The 8408-nt window shown below is 41.0% G+C and overlaps 1 pseudogene; it reads left to right on the top strand.

Moving 5' to 3' along the window:
* Positions 1-1297, top strand: part of LOC103608618 — a 4040-nt pseudogene extending 2743 nt beyond the window's left edge.
* Positions 1298-8408: the final 7111 nt, after the last annotated feature.

Below are 8408 nucleotides of genomic sequence, written 5' to 3' on the forward strand. Positions count from 1 at the left end.
AAAAAAAAAAAAAAAAAAAAAAAAAAAAAAAAAAGAAAGAATCAATCAATGTGGAGAAGCCTTCGGCCAGATTCTAAATCTAAACCCATACAAGAAAATTCCTACTGGACTAAACTAGTATGGATACAGTGCATATGGAAAAGTCTTCATGAATCATTCATCCCTCAAGAGTCACATCAAAGTTCACACTGGACAAAAACCATATCAGTGCCAGGAATGTGGGCAGGCCTATGATTGTCATTTTCAAGTAAGAACTCATGTTAGAACCCATGATGGAGAGAGACCCTATGCTTGTAAACTATGTGGGAAAACCTTTCCTTGTATATCTTCCCTCAATCAGCATATGTGCATTGACACTGCTGAGAAAACATATGAATGTAAGCAATGTGGGAAAGCCTTCATTGATTTTTCAAGTCTTACTAGTTATGTGAGAAGTCACACTGGAGAGAAGCCATATAAATGTAAGGAATGTGGGGAAGCCTTCAGTTATTCCTCCACTTTTCAAAACTCATGATACATTCACCCTGGAGAGAAACACTGTGAGTGCATACAGTGTGGGAAAACCTTCATTTATCCCCAGTCCTTTCAGAGACACGAAAGGACTCACAGTGAAGAGAAGCCCTACGAATGTAACCAATGTGGGAAAACACTCAGTCATCCCTCATCCTTTTGAGGACATGTGAGAATGCTCAGTAGAGAAAAACCCTATGATTGCACAAAGTGTGGGAAGACTTAATTGGCCCATATCCTTGTGAAAGCACATGAGACCACATGCTAGAGAGAAACCCTATGAATGTAAGCAGTGTGGGAGAGCCTTCAGTTTGTCTGCCTGCTTTCAATAACATGTGAGAATGCATTCTGAAGACAAATTGTGCAAGTGCAAGCAGTGTGGGAAAGCTTTCTACTGCCACATGAGGATGCACACTGCAGAGAAACTCTATGAATGTACACAGTGTGGGAAAGCCTTCAGTTGGCCTAAACTCTTGCAACAACATGTGAGAATGCACTCTGTAGAGCAAACTTATGAATGTAAGGAATGTGGGAAAGTCTTGAAATCATCTTTACCAGTACATGTGAGACTGCACACTGGAGAGAAACCTTATATATGTAAGCAGTGTCAGAAAGCCTTCTATTGTTCCTCATCCTTAAGAAGACACATAAGAACACATGCTGAAAAAAACACTACAGATGCGATGTGGGACATCTTCCTGTAGATGAGTTAATGTGTAGTCCTTCAGAACACTCACACCAGGGGAGTAATATTATAAATGCTGTAAATATGATATTGCCTTTGTGAGTACCTCATCCTTAAAGTGGACATGTAAGAAGTGTGTTTATAGTTTATTCACAAGTAAGCATTTAGGGAAAAAATAATTCTGACTACTCTTAACTATAGTACATGAATTTTGGCAGGTATTGTTTTTTCTTACAATTCAGTAAATAAAATTTTTGTCTTTACAGTGTGTTGGACTCATGGGTGATTTGAAGTGTATTTTTAATATGCACATAGGTTTAATTTTTATTTAGTTTCTTTTTTGTTTGTTTTAATTTGGCAGCTGGCCTAATTTCTATTTAGTTTCTTAACTGTTCTCTAAATAAGGGACTGTTGAGACAATGACATTTTAGTATTTCTTTTCTTTTTCATTTTTTGTTTCTTTGTTTGTTTAACTGACATTGTGGAAGATACTGCATATCACTTGCCTATTATGTTTTCCACATTTCTTACTGGGAGCGTATTTTATTTTTTGGTCAAAGGGGCCTTATTCCATTTTCCTAACAAATAATTGGCAGGAATTTGTAATTATGTGAAGTTCTTCAAAGAGTACAGTCTCAAGTTCTTCTGGATTATGTCATATCAATGTGGATGTTAGGAACTGCATTTGCCAGAATCCCTTCCCTTTCTGGTTCCATACTTGAATTTACAAACAGCCTCACTTGCATGAGATTCAGAAGGAAGAAATGAAGAAGCTGTTACTGTTTTTAAAGTTCCAATAAATAAAAATAGACAGATGCATATGGGCTTTGTGGACACAAGCCTTCGGCTTATTTTCTGGATTCTTGACACTGCCCATCAAGAGTATCATTAAAACCAACACCAAGTGCTTGATTTCCATTTTGTCAGATGTATAGTATTCCACAGACGTCTATAAGCTCAGTATCAAGGACATATCTGTGTCGTAAGATACCCACAGTTTGAATTTTCCTGCATACCCTCCAGTTCTCCAGACCAGTGACTCAGACTCTCCTGGTTGGCAATCTCTGATGTTCTGATTCCCCTGCCTAGACCTTATCATATTTATATAAGGTCTAATTTGTATGGTGGACATCTTGTTCTCTTAATACTTCTAGTAGCTCTGTTTCTCTGATTACACTAAGAAAAAGCTACAATGTCACAGCAAAACAAGAAAACAACACATGGGAATTTGTTAACTATTGCATTTCTAAGTGTGCTGACCCAGGCCTGCATGAAAACAAATACCTTCCTCATCTATTAGATTTCGGGAGGTTTCTGTTACTTAGAGTTGAATGAAGTTCCTTGATAATGAATCATTAAAAATAATGTGTATTTTTTTGAAGGAAAGCTTTCTATAAATAGTTCACAGAAATATCCTATTTACTATGTTTTCAAATCAGTTGTATGCTAACTGTATGAGTTTCCTAGGGCTTCCATAGCAAAGTACCGGGTGGCTTAGAACAACGGAAATTTTTTCTCATGGTCTTGGAGCCAGAAGAGCAACAACAAGGTGTTGGCAGGATCATGCTCCCTGTGAAGATGCCAGGGAAGCATCTGCTCAGGCCTCCCCTAGCTTCTGATAGTTCCTTGGCTTGTGGCAGCATAACGAGTTTGCACATGGCATTCTCCTGGTGTGCATGTTAATCTCCTCATATGATGTTCTGTTTACACCGATACCACTCACGTTGGGTTGTGGCCCCACCCTGCTCCAGCACAACCTCATCTTCACTAATTACATTTAGGACAACCCTGTTATCAAATGAGGCCACATACTGAGGTACTGGGGGCCAGGAATTTAACATATGAATTTTCGGGGAACATAATTCAGCCATAACATGTATGTGTTATTCTCTTTATTTTTCACTTGCTGAAAGAAATATTAATTATAGATTTTAAATCAACTTTGTAATTTCATTCACTTAAGCACTATGCATTCTGAATCAATATTACTGGGTGTATACAAGTGTAAGTATTTTTCTGTTATGAGAATTTTATTTATTGTTATATATGTACATTTGCCCTTAAAATAATTTCTTATTCATCACTAATAATAAAAGCTTAAACAATGGTTTTGTCAGCATCCTTTAGCCAAGACCCATGATCACACTGGTAGTCAAAGAAAACTGGCTATACTGAGTCAAAGCAATTTGAACATGTGATGGAGGACTGTGGATTACATCAGGCGGAGGATATTTGAAAGGATTTATTGTCAGATTGGGTCTTGTGTTTGGTGGTTTTGGTGAGTGTTCCAGGAAGCCAGGCTTTGGTATGGATTGGCTATTCTCAGGTCATGAATATAATTCTCTGGGAATCCTAAAAGTTCTTATCTAGAAGGCAGAAAAAAGTGAGCAGAGCTAAAACTAACTGGTAAAGCAGCAGCAGCAGTCATAATGGGGAGAGGAAGGGGATGTCTGGTCATTTTTGTGGTTTGGAGGTGAGCTCCAGAGCACAGAGCATCGATTTGAGTAACTTTCAGTAGAAAAGAAAACATGCTTGACATCCTCAAAGAGGAAAAATAGTAATGTGTTTTATAAGAGAGGGTGGAAGCTTTTTGTATGAATGACCCACAAATCCCCAAAAGCCTTTTCTACTTCTCACAGGTATCCTTTCCACTTCTAGACTTCAAGCACCAGCTAGGGAAGAGGAAAAAATACCATCATACTGCAGTGGGTTTTTTTGTTTTTTTTTTTGTCTTTTGTCTTTTTCCGTGTCCGGCAACGGATCGCAACCCTCAGTGTTGCCCCCGCACCGGACCGGGGACCGGCAACGGGACTGCAACCCTCGGCGTTGCTCCCGCGCCTCGCTCAGCCAGTGAGCGGGAACCGGTCTGCATGTGGGATCCGAACCCTCGGGCGGGAGCGCCGCCGCGCTTCCCAAGCGGCGCACTATCCAGTGCGCCACCGGGCTTGCTCCCGCGCCTCGCTCAGCCAGTGAGCGGGAACCGGTCTGCATGTGGGATCCGAACCCTCGGGCGGGAGCGCCGCCGCGCTTCCCAAGCGGCGCACTATCCAGTGCGTCACCGGGCCGGCCCCATACTGCAGTGTTTTATTAAAGAGCAAACAGTATCCAATCCCTCTCCATTATTTTCCATGCTAACTCACATTTGCATAGCACTCCATAAGGGTACTGTGACTTGCCAATCATTTGTATCTCATTTAAACCTTCTCCCTCATCATTCGTTACCTCTTGTCACAAAATGAAGAAAGTTAAGTACAGGGAGCACAGAATTTTGTAAACTATGTAGCTCATAATAATGGAATCACTCAAGTTCGAAGCCTTCATCTGTGCTTAACATGCACTGGGCACTGTAGAAACTTTTAAATTTAGAACACTGGAAGGCAAGTATAATTAGTCAATTTTACAAACAGGACATCAAATTTTACACACACAAAATAACCCAAACAAAAAAACAAGCAAACAAAAAACCTCCTAAGGTTATAACAGCATTCCTTTTATATGACATGGAAAAGGCACGGTATGGTAAACTAAAACAGATCAGTGGTTAGAGACGGGGGATTTGGGTACAAATGGACACCTTTGCTGCAGTGGTGTAAACTTGGCTGCACTCTGTTCATGCCCCAAAGCTTTATGTGATGCAGAACTTGAGAACTGTGAGCCAGAATATTAGGTAGAAGAAATTTCTAAGCAGCAAGACATTCAGCTAGCTGCATAGCTATTTGTGACAGCCTGTTCTGAGTTATGGCAGAAAAGTCGTGACATAAAGCCAGAATTTGTAATTCAAAAGAAAGCAGAAGGTAAAAAATTGGGAAACTCCCATAAAGAGTGAGAAAGTCTGTTTAAGAGGAAAGCAAAGCTGTACTCCAAGGGACAGTTGGCTGAGATCAGAATAGAGAAAGGGATTATTAAGAGCATGGAAAAACGACCTTGAAGATATTTCACAGAACTTTGAGGCTGCCCCTTCCATCACAGGCCCAGGGGCCTAGGGAGACAGAATGGTTTCAGAGAACAGGCCCAAGGTGCCCTCCATGGATTGGATCCCCAGGAGCACCTTGGGATGCTGCTTCCCACACCCTGGCTGCCCTGGCTGTAGCTAAATTGGCCCTGGGTACTGCTGGACCTGCAGCTTTGGAAGATACAAGCTGAAGCCTTGGTGGTGTCCATGTCATGTTAAGTCTGCAGACTTGCAGAATGCCAGAGCTGTGGAAGCTTGGGAACCTCCACCCCAATTTCAAAGGATGTATGGAAAAGCCCGGGGATGCAGGAGGAAATTTGTCACAGGGGTGGAGTTACTGTGGAGCTTTTGATAGAGCAATACTGAACAGAAATGTGGGGTTGGAGTTGCAGCAGAGACTCCCCAACAGGGCCACACCTAGTGGTTGTGGGAGCAGGACTGCCATGGAGACCACAGACTTGTAGAACTACCAGAGTGGGACACCAGCCTGAAAGAGATGAAGCATGGCCTGACACCAGGAAAGCTGTAGGAGTGGGGCTGCCTGATGACTTGGGGACCTAACCCCCACACCAGCATGCAGAGGATGTCACATATGAAGTGAAGGGAAGTTATTTGCCAGCTTTCACATTTGATGCCTGCACTGCTGGGTTTGGGGCATGCTTAGGACCTGTTACCCCTTTCCTCTGGCCTATTTCTCCCTTTTTGAACGGGAATCACCATTGTGTCTTGGCAGTAGATAACTTGTTTTGATTCCATGGTGGGACTTTGGAATTTTGAGCTAGGAGAAGTTAAGACCAGTGGCCCTTGTGGCTGTTTCCTAACTTCAGACAGGGTGCCACACAGGGTCTGAGGAGGCACAAGTCCTTCCCCAGCCCTGCATTTCTTCCAGAGAAGGATCCCAAAGTGGTGTGAAAAGTCTCACTTCATGCTCATATAGTGTATTAGTCCATTTCTGTTGCTTCTAATAGAATACCTGAAACTTGGTAGTTTATGAAGAAAGAAATTTATTCGCTAGTTTCAGAGAGTGGGAAGTCCAAAGTCCAGGGAGCACATCTGGTGAGGATCTTCTTTGGTGGTGACTCTACAGTGATGCAGGGTGTCACATTGTGTCAGGGGTGACTTCAGAGGAGGGCATGGTGGCTGAGTAAGGGAACAGATACCAGTGATGCCCTAACTGAGCCACCTGGGTCTGGAAGTGAGGGGCCCATTCCTGGAAGAATTCTAGAGCACAGAAGGGGCTCCAGCATCATACCTCCTGTCATGTCCAGCTGCCAACACTCGGAAACTTAGGCTCCTGGTTCTCAGGTTTTTAAGTGGAATGTGAGGGCTCAGAAAGGTCCCTCCCCCACCAGGACAGCTGAAGCTCCTGTCCTGCTGGACAGGTGAAGGATGGAGGATATCCTTCCACCAAAAGGGGTGGACGTGAGAACAGTTCATTGTCTGAGGTTGAAGTGGAAGTGGCCTACCATGAGATCTGTGTATGAATCTAGGTGTGCATGGCTCTTTTGAGACTGGATGTCAAATAAGTATTTTGTGGTGTTCTCCTGTGTAACAGGTTATATTCTAGATCTGCAGTGAACAAATAGACAAAATATTCCCAGTATATTAGATACCTATTAAGGAGTGGAGCTGATTTCAGGGATAAAAATGTCTCCATGTTATAAAATGCAAATATCCTCATATTTCACAATGATGATGACAGATTAGGCATTGCTGACAAGTGGTAGAAGTGATAGACACATTAACACATGTGACAGTGACAACTGATTATCTACAGTGGAATAATAAATTTCCTCCTATCAACTCCATGTACAATAATTAACTTATTGAAGGTTTACATGTGAAGGAGAAACTACAACACTCTTAGAAGTTGCAGCAAGTGTTTTAATAACTTCTGCTAAATAAAATTATGAGGCCATGTTTCCGATGAGTTTCCTCCACCAGGTTCCAAAGACAGCCTAAAAATCAAAATGGAGTCACCTCCTGCTAAGTTCCACATCACCAAATCTACACCAAGTTGTGGTCTGTCCTCCTGAGAAATCAGAAGAGAGAAGTAACAGCCAGTTTCCCAAACAGGTCAATTTAATCTTCAATAGGTGTAAGAATGAAGTTCCCTCTGCTGTAATTCCTACATGAAAAGGACAGCCAGAAGTAACCTGATGTTAAGTCATCATTTTTTTTCTATTCTATTCCCCTGTCCTCACCTTACAATGACCAATCTATCTTTTGCTCTTTGTTTCTGCTTTCTTCAGCCTTTTCTGTTCATAAAACCAACCTCCTCTGCTTGGCTCATTGGAACTTACTGTTTTTCATGGAATGACCTGTTGCCTGATTGTAGAATCACAATGAGATCTTTAACTAAATTTGTTGTAATTTTGTACTTTGACACTCAGAACAGGCAGAGCTTTGTTATATAAGAAAAAACAGTATGCTACAAAGTAAGAGATTGAGAAATTCAATTCTATTTAAATTAATAGCTTGTTAAAGTATAGAATAAAGGGAGTGCAAAGATAAATCACTATCTCTGAGAAAATATTTGCAGTACCTACAAATGAAAAAGATTAGTGTCCAGAGTGTATAAAGAAATCATAAGAAATCAATAAACATACAAATGAATTAAAAGAAAATAACTGATAAATATTTTGTAGGAGACAAAAGACCATATGTGAAAAATGCTCAATCTCATTGGTAATTAATAAAAAGCAATATAAAAATCACAAGGAAATCCTATTGCATGTACACGGATAGGCAAAAATTAATAAGTGAGGCAATTCCAATGTTGTCAGTCTTGTGAAATAAATCATCACATGCAGAGATGTGGGTCTATTCACACACTCATGGGCATTTCCTGTAAGTTTAAAATTACACATAATCTACAACCCAGTAATTTCTCTCCAATGGGTTGGGAATTTGTTATATATGGGCATTTGGAAACAAAGATGAATTGTGAGAGCAGCATTTTCACAAGAGCAAAAAATAAACAGTCTCAAACCCCAGCATGCATGAAACAGACTGAGGCAGAGACACCAACGATGACCATGTTTAGGGTATTTCTATTAATACCCTTTCATGGAAAGGTTAAAAGAGGCAAAGTTAAACAAAATGCTTCTTAATGATACATAATACTTGGTAAAGACAAAAAGAATAACTATAAAATTTCTAATAGTGGTCACACCTGGGGATAGGAAGGAAATGAGATCAGGATGGATACGCTGGGAGCCTAATATCTGCCCAGTCTATTCATTAGTGTGTGTCCAGTCT

The sequence above is a fragment of the Galeopterus variegatus genome, unplaced genomic scaffold (genome assembly GCF_000696425.1).
Source record: "Galeopterus variegatus unplaced genomic scaffold, G_variegatus-3.0.2 Scaffold8635, whole genome shotgun sequence".
Taxonomy (NCBI): Eukaryota; Metazoa; Chordata; class Mammalia; order Dermoptera; family Cynocephalidae; genus Galeopterus; species Galeopterus variegatus.